Raw genomic sequence first — 13,576 nt, 5'->3', positions numbered from 1 at the left:
CTGTACTTTTTTAGTCACTTTCCAGGGATTCCACTGCATCAGTTCTATGTCAGCGGAATAAGTTCTGTGTCAGTGGGGTGAGTTCCACCCAAACCAAACTGAATGGCACTGCAGAAGCTGTTGGCCATGTCTATATGTCAGCTCCTGGGGCCTTTTTTCACCACTACTAATCTCATTCTGGTTGATCATACCTCTCAGGAAAAACTTGAGTAAATGACTTCCACTGAGTATACGTTGGGAAGATAAATAATCAACAAAATATCAGGAATCTTCAATTTCAGAAGCAATCTTCTCTTTTACATTAATTTAAGGTCTGCACCTCTTGATTTCCCTCCACTTCTGAAAGGGCTTACCAGATATTTTCAAAAGACTCTGATGAGTCAGAAAGCACAAACCCCTTTTCTTTGTCTTAGGTCTTCTCGAGGGCTGTCATACAAGGTAAGGATCCCTAGAATCAACAAACCAGTTGATCAGACTGCATGTTCTTTCAACATGGTGTTTATAGATTATTTAACTCTGACCTAACTCATGCTGCCTGATATAAATAGTAGGCCTGAAAGCAAGGTGAAGCTAAATCGAAACTATGAATAATTTATCATGAGAAACAAAACAGTCAAGAGCATTTATTCATCTCAGCTAATTAACATGACTGTTTTTGAAGGAGAAATAAAAGAGGAGAAATAAAATTTAGATCAGAAGATAGCCTAGATACAATCAGGAAAATAATCTGAGGAGGTTTTAAGGAATATTTTCACAAAGCTGGAGTATTTTTGTATAGGACTGGCAGGAAAATACTAACCAAGGTAATGATATTAATATTCATAGTTCATAAAAATTTTAACATGTGTCCCAGGAGATTAAAGGTGGTGGGACAAAGTCTTCATTTTTCAAAATCTGTGGTTTTCAAAAAAAGTAGGAGTAAAAATTCAATATCATGTATTCAAAACTTGAGGACGGATATTTAATGCAGTGGTTAAAGTCATTTGGGACTCCCACATGGCATAACAAAGTATCTAAACTCAACTCTCAGATCTTACACTTCCAATCCAATTTCCTGTTAATGTATGCCCTAAGAGGCAGCAGACAACAACTCAAATACTTAGATCCATGCCACCATGTGGGAGACCTGGATTGAATGCCCAGTATTTGGCTATGACCAGCTCTACCCAGCAGTGGCTACTGAGGGCATTTAAGGAGTAACCTAACAATGGAAGATCTCTCCTTGTCTGTTTATTTCTGCCTTTCAAATAAGTTTTAAAAACAATTGGATAGCAAGGTTTTCCCACAGACCACAAAGTACAAGTGGGTAGAAGCAAAACTTCAACAACCACCATACATGTTAGTAAATTGTTTGTCACCATGACTAATGCCTAGAGTAGACAAACTTCATTCTGAAAAAAGTGGCTTAGTTGGGCTCACATGTCCAGTGGCTCACAGTCCAAAGGTAGGCAGGCTCCACTGGTTCTGCATCTGGTGAGCTGTTTTTGCAGACAGTCCTGAGACAGCTCAGGACATCACATGACAAGAGACAGGAAGCATGTGTGTCTGTCTACATCTCTCTCTCTCTCCCATTATGAAGCCATCAGGATTCAATCAAGGGGGAGTCTACCCTACACACCTAATGATATCTAATGGTTTCCCAGAGGTCCTAACTCTAAACCCTGTAACTGGATTTAAGTTTCCACCCTCTTGGTACCATGAGACTCTGGAGACTCACAGGAACTCATTCAAGCCAAAGCAGTCACAACTTAATTTTTACTGAAACTTGGTTAGCAGAAAAAAAGAAAAGGAGTAATCAGACATTTTCTGGCAAATCTGAAAATAAATCCTTTTTTTTTTTTCAGTTCATGTGTTCTAGGAAGTAGATCCTGATACAGAGTTAGGAGTACAAGGAAATAGTGGCACAATGAAAACCTGTTGGTCATACAAATTAAAAGTGGAATAGGACAAAAAGAGAGAGTTGGACCAGGGCAGGTGGAACTGCACCAGGCTATATCACCTGCTGGTGAATGCCAAGACTGAGAGCAATACTTTTCACGCTGGACCACAGCACCCACTGGCACAAGCAAGATGCAGGACTGGCAGCAGGCCTAGTAGGGTAACCTCTGGGACACTCCCCTACTGGACCACTGCCTTCCATGGGTGAGCATGAGACCTGGGACTGGGGGCAGGCTGGTATGGGGACAGACCAGGCTGGGCTAGGCTGCTGCACCCATTAGCAAGCACAAGAGCCAGAAGAGATGCAGGCCAGCCTGGCTAGGCCGCAGCATCAGCTGGCAAGTGCTAGGACTGGATGTGAGTTTTGTAGAGCTTAACTACAGTACCCCCTGGCAGGCACAAGATTCAAGGCTTGGAGATGCCTTGCAGGATAACATGCATTCTACCCTGCTAGGCTATACCTACTACTGGTGAGCACAAGAGCCCGGAATGGAGGTTGGCCAAATTTGACAAGGCAGAGGGACCTGTTAGCATTTATGAGAGCCATGTCTGGGGGCAGAGCAAATAGAATTTAAATGCAGCACCCATGTGTGTACACAAGAGCCAGATGGGATGTGGGCTGGGCTAGGCTAGACCTAAGCAGACAATGGCATGTGCAAAAACCATGGCTAGGGGCAGACCAGGTGGGGCTATTTGGGTTGCCCCAATTAGGCTGTAGCACCCACTGGTGTGCATGAAGACCAGGTCTGTAGCAGGCTGGTACTTGCTGGGCTGCTGCACACATTGGTTCACATGAGAGATGGAGTTGGAGTAGAACTGACCAAACAGTTACAGCCACCAGTATGTGCACTGGCTGGTGCAAGTGACAGACCAAATCTACCCTACATTGGCTGGTGCACACAAGAGTCAAGTCTGAAGTCACCCTAGATAAGGTTTCTTTGGGGACTCCCAAGCTGGATTGCTGGACTCAGACCCCCAGAGAAAAGTCATAAGATTTGTGGCCCACCCTGGAGTGCATGTATTGACATTGGGCTTCCTCAGTTGCCTGTGTAGTGGACAGCATTCCCAGACACCACAGGGCACATGACAGCCACCTCATCCAGGCCAGAAGGAGATGTTGACTACCTCATCAGAGGATGGAAAGCAGAACAAGTTGGACCACTCTGCTGGCCAAGCTCTGTGGCATGTACCTAGGTCTGTGGATACATTACAGTGGATTTTGTCAACTAATAGTCCTTGGAAAAATTTTCACAACCCTGGAGCAATGAAACTAACTTCTTAGAGCTATCAAAATCATTCAAGTAACACCTTGGAACACTCTTCCCCACATCAGGATCTCTAAAACATCATGACCATCCCCCATCCCCAGATGCTGACGTAATTTGACAGTAACCAGTGGCCTCCCCTACCCCCACTCTGCATGGACACAGAAGAAGAAATAAACTGAAATGTTTGTCCCACCCACCTTCCTCCATACCAGACACTCCCCACCCTAATCAGAGGCCCACATGGACATGTATCCCTCTCAACTTTGCAAACAATATTAAAAAGAAAATAAAATTTTTTTAAAGTCTCATAAAGGAAATGAGTTAACTATAATTTTCTGCACAAGTTGTAGGTTGCACTATAGGACAGGAACAGTAAATGTGGAGATTTACTACTTTGATAGTGACCAATGAGTCTATTCTTTGTTGGGACATAGGTCAGGGTAAACATTACATTATCCTTCAAGGATTCTTGCTGATAACTCAGCCTTAGAATTACCTACATAAAAGAATTTAGAGTCTAGCATTCTTGGTGTACCCAAAGGAGCATGTACGAATGTTTACAGTCCATGGAAGGGTTGCTTCTACTAAAGGCATATTTGGTCTTTCCCAACTGTGCTACTGTGCTTCCTGCATGGGTGGGCACTCTTGTCCTTAAGGCTTTATTACCTGACCCATCCTTCACTTCTAGCCTCTCGAACATATATGTAACAGAAGAGAAATTGTCTCTGACTCCAAATGCAACACATGAAGATATTTCAAAATATGCAAAGAAAACAGAAGCAAATAGTAAGCTTATTTGGTGCAGTTTTTCATAAGATGACATGTGAATGTAACCTCTTAAAGGGAATTGCAGTCTTTAATAATGGCAATAATTTTCAAAATAGAGAAAAACAATTGAACTATACTACCTGATTGGAGATACTTATGTATTCAACAGGTCTTTTTGCAGATAAATGCCATCACCATATTTGCCTTTCAGTTGCAAAGCTGTGCTACTTTGCATTTAACTCTATCCCATGCTTTGAATATATTGCTTTTCCTGACATTCACTAGCACAGTAACATAGACCATCAAATATGCCTTTAGCAGAAGCCAAGGCATGTAAACAGGCAGAAGCACAGACCTTAATTTGCTTACAAAGTTGTAACTTTCTGTCTTACTGTCCTTATTTAGGTCTTGGGGCCTTACAGAGAGGAAAGTGATCATGGAGTTTCTGCCTTTGAATTCACTTGAGCTTCACTCTTTTGGTGATGCTGCTTACTTCTTAAAATAATATTCCTTCTGCACAAGATGTTTTGTTACCAAGGCTGTTTTTCATACTTGGAGGCACAAGTGCTTTTCATACTGTCATCTTTGTGATTCTTCCATGTCCCTTTTCCACTTCTAGGAATGAAGACCCAGCATTCAGGCAGATAATCCATCCAGGATGTTCTCCCACTCTAAGAATAAATTATTAGCAAACTTGATTTTATCTTCACCCTTAACTCCCATTTGTTATGTGACTGTATTCTGGAGATTGAGATGTAGTCTCTGCCTTTCTCAAAAACAAACAAGCAAGCAAAAAAAGTAAGTATTGAAAAGAATATTTGAAAGGAATACACATTCACTTCTGATATTTCCTTCCTAAAAGAATCCTGTTACTGTAATTACTGATTACACTCTGCTAGACAGATGGAGTGATTTATTTGACTGGTAAATCTGCAAAAGGCAAATTAGATTTGTTTGACTCACAGCTTCTCATAGCACCTGAAGCAAATTATCTTACTTTTCCTTTGGGGACTTTGATCCTGCTGGGAGCAAGCACTTAGATGGAAGTTTGGGATTACTGCAAATCTGCACCTTCCTTTCTGCAGGATTAGGAGAAACCCTGATAATTCTGGGGCTCTAAATCAGCAAGAAAGCCAAATCCCCCAATGTAGCATCATCCTTCATGGTGGAAGTCGAACATAAGAACCCAGACCTAGAACTTGCTGGAGGGAGTGGCACAAGTGACTGCAAATAAAGAGCCATGTACCAACCACAATAAGTAAACCTGTGGGTGACACAGCTTAGAAACCTGCCCCAACCAGAAGAATCTCATAACCAGAAGTACAATGACCAAGAGCAAAAGAAGACACAAAGGCACAGAGAATAGTACTGAAGACTCCCCTGCAACAGAGCAAAACGCTTGGCCAACCTCAGAAGTTAACTTAGGAAGACATGGAGAAAATGGGAAATACAGAATTCAAAACACTGGTTACAAAGTTTCTTATCAACAATGAGAAGCATGTAATACAGGAGTTCAAGGAATTTAAGAAATATGTCACACTGGAAATGAATCAAATGAAATCTGATATATCAGAAATGAAGAATATAATGAAGCAAATTAAAACCACAGTGGAGAGTCTCCAACACTGAATGAAGGAAGCAGAAGAAAGAATCTCAGAATTGGAAGCTATCTCCTCTCACGAGAGGGAAATACACAAAAAGCTGGAAGCAGAACTGGGTCTAGCTAAAAAAAAAAAAAAAAGTATTCAAGAATTGACACTATTAAAAGGCCCAGATGTAAGAGTTATGGGAATCCCAGAAGATGCAGAAAGAGAAACTGGGTTTAAAAATGTATTTAATGGGAGTTTAAACTTCCAGTAGCCTCCCAGCTGCTGGTGGGTCTCAGAACGGAATGTCTCATGCCTGGATCCCAGACCACAGCCACCATGTGCACATGGTGAGCTGTCCCCAGGCAGCCAGTGCACCTTTTGGTGCAGGGCTTGGCCTGTTGGCCGCCCAGCAAGGAGCTCTGACATTTTGGTTCTTTGAATCAATTCTTAAGTAGCTCCAGATTGAACCCACTGTGCTTCTAGGACATTAATCTATCCTAAAGATTCCCAATGACAGTATCTTTTCCTTTGAAGAACTTGTAATCACTGAACAATGCTGACCATCAAACACCAGTCTATGCTAAAGCTATGGCTCGGGGCTTGTCCAGCAGAATCATAGCCTGTTACCTGACATGATGATGGATCAGCAGACGGGTCACATTAGCAGGGCCACTACATTAACTAGCACTTTAGCACCATAACCAGGGGTAGATTCTGTGAGGGAAACCTGTGGAAATACTAGCCCCACTGCTTAGCTCAAGAGTTGGGGTGGTGATGGACCAAGCTAGGTGTGACCAAGGAGCCTGCCATCAATCACAAGTAAAGGAACCTGCAACAGTCTGGTCTGATCAGGGAAGCAGCACCCAACTGTGCATCCTGAATAGGGTGTGGGGTGGACCAGGCTGCAAAGTTCACCAGCTCATACAAGGCCAAATGGAAAGCCAGACTTCACCAGAACCTAGCCTAAACTCAATGGCATGTATTAGAACTGGGTCTGGGAGTGGATTAAGTGGAAGAACTTGGGAAACTCCCCTGGTGAGTCATACCTCCCGCTGGTGAACATGTAGTCCTGACCTGGAGGTTGGACAAGCTGGGCAAAGCAGCTCCAACAGCTGGCTAATGTGTCAATTGGTGATAGAACAATGTGGGCCAGGCAGGACTGAGCTAACCTTAGCCCACAAGCAAAACTAGTAACCAGTGAGCCAGGGACGCTAAGCCACAGTGTCTAAGGCAGAGGTCAGGACAGGTGAGGGGCTGAGCCAAGCTGAGTCAGAGCAACCAATGGCTACACTCCAACACCATCTGGTGCTCTGGAGGACCAGGGTGGATGTGGGACAGACTAGGCTATGTCTCAACCCCTACTGAGCCATGTGTGAGCTGTAAGTGGGTATGGACAAGCCGTGGCTGGGCTGAAACATCCAACAGCAAGAACCAGTTTGGGTTGAAGGCCAGTCAGGAAAGGCTACTGTTCCTGCTAGGACAGGAGGTCAACTGAGTAGGGCTGGCACATGGACCCCGGGGTATGCACAAAATCTGCCATTGGGAAATGTTCTGATGGAGGAGCCTGGGCAACTCCTCTGGCAGGACACAGACCCGGCAGTTAAGCACAAGAAGCATGATAGGAAACAGCCCAGAACAGGCCATGGAAAGTTACCCACTGGCATACATATGGCAGGGGTCGAGGGAAGACCAGGCTGAATCTGTTCATGTCATCCACTGGCAAATCCAAGCACCAGAACAGGGTGTGGGTCGAGCCAGGTTCAATTGCAACAAAAACTAGTGCACAATACGGAATGCCAAGGTGAGGTTGCCTGTACCAGATGTGACCACAGCGCCAAGGGAGAGGGCAGAACAGTCAGGGGAATAGGGGTGGTTCCTTTGCTGGATAGCTACTGCCCCTGGAGAGCATGAGCTGGGATGGGGGCAGACCAGACTAAACAGGGCTACAATGCCTGTATGCCTCATATAGACTAGATCAGGAAAAGCCAGGCTGGGCTGATTATTCCTACTGGTGCAAACAAAATTAGAGTGGGTGAGGGTTGTTGGGGCTTACCCACAGCATCAGCTGGCAGAAGCTGGCACTGGGGGCTAGTTCTATCAAGTCAAACCACAGAACTACCTGGAGAGTGTATAATCCAGGAGTGGGAGAGACCTGGGAGGGAAATAGTAGCCTCCTCCCTCTTGGGTTACCACTTCCATGGGAGGGCACAAAAACCAGGACAGGAGCTGGGGTGGAATGGGGTGAAGGACAGACTGGACAAGTCTGCCACACATACTGGCAAACCAGATTAGGGGGCGGGCCTGGTGGTGGTTATTGTGGGTCACACCAACTAGGCTGCAGCTCCCACTGGTTTATGTGAGGGCCGAGAATGTGCTGGGCAGAACCACGCTGGACTGCAACACCCATTTATTCCAGTGGAAGTTGGGCTGAAAACAGAACCAACGCAGCAACTGCAACCACCAGCTGATCAGGGCGATGGACTGTGCCAGGACCTGTTCTTGCTAGTACATACAAGAATCTGGTCTGGAAACACCTCAGACAAAGTTTCTTTGGAGATCTCCCCAATCGAAATGCTGGACTCAGAACCCTAACCAAGAAAAGACAGAAGACAAAACAGGACAATCAACCATCTCAGCTATATGTTGGCAGCGAAATACAGGACAAACCGAGACTCTATGAAGGACTGTGTCAATCAGTGGATTCTTCAGCGACCTCATTGTCCTTGGAGTGGCAAGACTGGCAGCGATTCATAACTGGTGAACTATCAAAACCACTTGAGCAAGAATCTCAGAGCATACCCTACACGTGGGACCTGGGGAGGGTGGGAAATTGGGTGGGCCCTCTCCTTTAATACCCCCCTTTAAATATGAAGGAAACAATATGGAAATAATAGTCTTACCCACTTTCCTGTAGCCCTTAAACCTTTTTACCCTAACTAACTGTAAAGACTGTCAAAAAAAAAAAATAAGAAAAATTAAAAAAAAATTTTTTAATGACACGCAAAAAAATGTATTTAATGAAATAATATGGGACGATTTCCCTAATCTAGAGAAATAACTGGGAAACAATATCCAGGAGGGGCACAAAACTCCCAACAGGCTTGACCAAAAACAATCTTCATCATGACACATGATCATCAAGCTCTCTTCTGTCGAACATAAGAAAAAGATTCTTAAATGTGCTCATAAAAAATTTCAGTTAGCATATAGAGGAATGGCAATCAGACCTACAGCTGACCTCTCACATGAAACTCTACAGGCCAGAAAAGAATGGAGCAACATATTCCAGATTCTAAAGGCAAAAACTTGTTGGCCCAGGATAATGGAGCTAGCAAAGCTCTCCTTTGTCTTGAAAAAGGAAATACAATTCTTCCACAGTAAAGAAAAGCTCAAATAATACACCTCTTCCAGACCTGCCCTACAAATAGTACTTAAAGATGTTCTCTTGACAGAGAGGAGGAATAGCAACCACCAAAACCAAAGGCAAATGTGAAGATTATTCCAAAAAAGTAACAACAAAATGTTAAAAAAATGAACAACCCATTGCTAAAATGACAGGATAAATTGCCACCCGTACATTATTTACCCTGAATGTAAATGACTTAAACTCATGAATCTAATGGCATAGATTAGTAGACTGGATTAAATAAAAACACAAAACCCATCTATCTGTTGCTTATAGGAAACACTTTTCACCAACAAAGATCATTGAAAACTATATCTCACAGATTTTTTTTGTTTCTTCTCTTCAAAACACTTTGTTTCTCATTAAATTGCTCACTGAATCATAGATCATATAGTGGCATCATTTTCTTCAAGAATATTCTCTATTTTCTTTTTCATTTCTTCAGCGACACATTAGTAATCCAGTAGCATGATACTTAACTTCATGATAATTTTAATGTCATTTTTCTTCCAATTGTTAATTTTATTATGTGGCTTTTCATTTAAGGTAATGTATAGTAACTGTGTAATGGAGACTAGCATACCCAGAATTGAGGATACAATGTAGTATGCATCACCACTTCCAGATCAAAGATGGACTCCTAATGAAACTGTTGACTGTATATTCACAACACAATGCTGGACTCTCAGCTAACCCCATGCCCGCCATGATGGACATATGACTTTTATGATATAGGAGAATTTATGATACAGGTCTTTTTAAAATATAGGGAAATTCAGTGGGTGGGTGGTAGACTTAGGTGGTGGAAGGAATGGAAATCCCAAGGCCTATGGAACTGTGTCATAAAATGATAATAATAATAAGAAGAAGTAAATATCCATAAACAAATAAATAAATAAATACCCTGCATCTGAAAAAAAAACTAATACATCAAGATTTAAATCTGATAACATTAAACTGCTGAAGAAAAACATCAGGGAAATTCTGCAACACATGGGTATAGCAAAGAATTCTTTGAGAACTCCCCAGCAGCATAGGCAACTGAAGCAAAAATAAACAATAAGGATTACATCAAGCTAAGAAGCCTTTGTAATTCAAAAACAATGCAGAAAATGAGGCAGCCAACAGAATTTGAAGAAATATTTGCCAGCTATGCAACTGACAGAGGATTAATATCAGGATCTATAAAGAACTCAAACTCAAGAACAACAGAACAAACGGGTTAAAAAAATAGGCAAAGGATATAAACATGTATTCTTGAAATTTAAATTGCCAACAGTCCCATCAGGGAAATGCAAATAAAAACCACAATGAGGTTTCCCCTCACACCAATTAGAATGACTATCATCAAGAAAAAAAACTGGATGAAGATGAAGAGGAAGAAGCATCTTAATGCACAGTTGATGAGAATACAAACTAGTACACTCATAAGGAAGACATCAGGGAGATTCCTCAAATATATGAAAAAAGAGGGCCTGGGAAAGCAGCAGAGAATGGCTCAATACTTGGTCCCCAGTGCCCATTTCAGAGACACCAAGGAGGCTCCTGGCTCCTGGCTTCAGCCAGGCCCAACTCTGGCCACTGTGGCCATTTGGGGATTGAACCAGAAGATGGAGGCCATCTCTCTCTTTTTCTCGCTGTGTAACTGCATTTTAAACAAAAATAAACCTTTTTTAAAAAAAGAAATTATGACTGCAAAATATTGTTGAAGAGAGAATGGAGGGATGGACGATGGAGGAAGTGATGGAACAAGGGATACGTGATTCTTCTCAGAACTGTACTTACGGAATATATAAAATCCGTTCTTTTCATGATAATTGAAAAATTGGAAAGAGACTATTAGAACTCAAGTGAGAATTCACCAAAGTTGCAAGATATGAAAACTAACATACAAAAATCAATAGCATTTTTCTATACCAATATTTTTCAGGGAAGGAACTTATAAGATCCATTCCCATTCACAACAGCTACAAAAGTGATTAAACACCTTGGGATAAATTTAACCAAGACTGAAGATATTTATATAATAAAAATTGTAAGACATCACTGAAATAAATAGAAGACATCAAAATATTGGAAAATCTTACATGGTCTTCGATTGGAAGGATTAATACCACCAAAATGTCCATTCTACTCAAAGTAATTTGTGATTCAGTGCAATCAAAATTCCCAAGGCATTCTCTATAGAACTAGAAAAAATAATGCTAAAATTTATATAGAGACCTGAAGACCCTCAATAGCAAAAGAAACATCAAAAAATAAAACCAAGGCCAGGCATATAGCAATATCTGATTTTAAAACATACCATGGGTTCTGATCATCAAAACAGCTTCAGCTGGTACCTGCACACACGCAAAAAAAATAGATATGTACACCAATGGAACAGAATAGAAATCCCAGAAATTAACCTACACATCTATAAAAATTAATATTTGATAAATGCGCAAAGATCATTCCCTGGGAAAAGGACAGTTGCTTCAATAATTGGTGGTGGGAAAATTGGATTTCCACATACAGAAGTCTAAAACAAAACCCCTACCGTCTACCCTATATTAAAATAAACTCACAATATACCAAGGGTTCAAACTTAGGGCTTGAAACTATCACATTACTACAGGAAAACATGGGGAAAACAGAACATTGGAATTAGCAAACAATTACTGGATAAAACTCTAGAAGTAAAGGCAATAGACGTAAAAATTAACAAACAGGATTATGTCAAGCTAAAAGCTTCTGCACAGCAAAGGAAACAACTGTGAAGACAAAACTGACTAAATGGTAAAAAAAAAAAAATTGCACACTATGCATCTGATAAAGGATTAGTGTTCAAAATACATGAGGAGGGGGGGAGGAAGATGGCCGACGTAGGAGGAAGGCTGTGAGTGAGCGTCTAGTGAGAGAGGGATAGAACGCTACAGAAGCAGCAAAGAGGAACAGCAGGGAACCGCAGGGAGAGGTCCGTGAAGCTCCCTGGGACAGTGTGGAGCCAAAAAGATCCACACAACTCGGAAGAACAACGAGAACGGAGCAGGGCAAAGGCAGAGAAACCGACATCCCACGCCAGACCTGCTGAGTCACTTTTGAAAACGGCCTGACGGGAGACGCGGCCAGCTCGGAGGCGGGGAGATCAGGGGGATCGTCCCCGGCGGGAGGCCCTCAACAGCGGCGGAGGCAGACTGCAGCGGCCGGACGTTTGGTGAGGGGGGGGGGGGGTTGACGTGGCAGCCTTCGCATTCCTCGACCCCTGCTGAGGTTACAGCCTCTGAGATCGCGGGGCAGGCAGCCTGAAACTGTCGGGTCTTGGCCTTGGGAACTACGCTCAGTGGTGTTGGTGGCTGAAGGGGCCCTGGGAAGGCGCCTCGGTTGTTCTTGCGCTGAGGGGGCCAGTGCGGCTCGGTGCGCAGAGACAGCTGGCAAGGGTCTGGAGTCCCCCACACCCCGCCTGGTGGAGGACCGGGAGGACTCTGAACGCTGCACCGAGCGGACTGGGCGGCCCCGCCTGCAGCAGCCGCCTCCGCAGCGCAGGTGTCAGGTGTCAGGAGACCTCTGAGATTTGGGAAGTGTAGCGCTGTGTGTCCCTGACACGCAGGTACCACTCCCATAGAGTGAACTGCTCACTCCTCGCCTACCATCCCGCAGTTCTGAGTGTGGGCGACCCACCAGGAGAGCTCTGAAAACTCCAGCACCATACTCACACGGTGCGAACCTGCCGTGAAGTCATTATAACAGGGCGCCTGGGCCACTCCTCCGCTAAGGGCCTGTGTGGGGGAGCCACACGGGAGCAGGGGCTCTGAACACCCACACACCACGAGTGGTGGATTCACTGCACAAGAGCCACGCCTGGAAAGTGCCTCACCCACAGTCCCGTGTGTGGGAGACGCACCAGGTGGGCTCTGAAAGACCCTGCAGTCCCTGACACGGAGAACGCAGGGAGAAAGCACATAAAACCTTCTAAGCCCTGTGGATTCCCGTGCAGGGGGCACACCCAGAGAGCGCCTCCATCCCTCCACGCCCTGGGGTGTCACACCTGTAGAAGAGGTGCCCAGAGTGTGCCTGGAATCCACTGGGCCCCCAAGGTGGTGCTCTACAGCCCCGGGCCCTGAGAACGCACCAACGGTGCCTTGAAAACTACCACGCCTGGCAACACCACGCCTGCAGGCTCCAATCTCTACAGGAAAGCACCTGACGGCCCCTCAACACACGGGTCCATTTGCCCCACCAGAATACAATGGGAAAAACCACCAGAAAGAGTTGTGCTCCAGATGAAAGAGCCAGCACCCCACCAAACAAGGGCCAAAAGCCATTATCAATATCGACGATACGAGATGAAGACATGGAAGTGTTACCAGCAAAGGAATTGATGAAAATAATGCTAAAATTTCTCAGAGACGTGGACACAAAGCTGGAAGACTTCCAGAACCGCATAATCACCGAAATACAACAAATCAAAACCAAACTGGATGCCCAAGATAATAAGATTGAAAGCCTCATCAACAGAATAAATGCGGCAGAGGAAAGGATCTCTGACACAGAAGACACACAAAATGAAGGTGCCCAGCGAATTAAACAGCTGGAGACAAACCTCAGCAAAACTAATAAAATGATGC

This window comes from Ochotona curzoniae, unplaced genomic scaffold (assembly GCF_017591425.1).
Source record: "Ochotona curzoniae isolate NIBS_2020 unplaced genomic scaffold, NIBS_Ocur_1.0 contig_4093, whole genome shotgun sequence".
NCBI lineage: Eukaryota > Metazoa > Chordata > Mammalia > Lagomorpha > Ochotonidae > Ochotona > Ochotona curzoniae.
The sequence above is the reverse complement of the archived record's forward strand: the minus strand, read 5'-3'. Positions refer to the sequence as shown.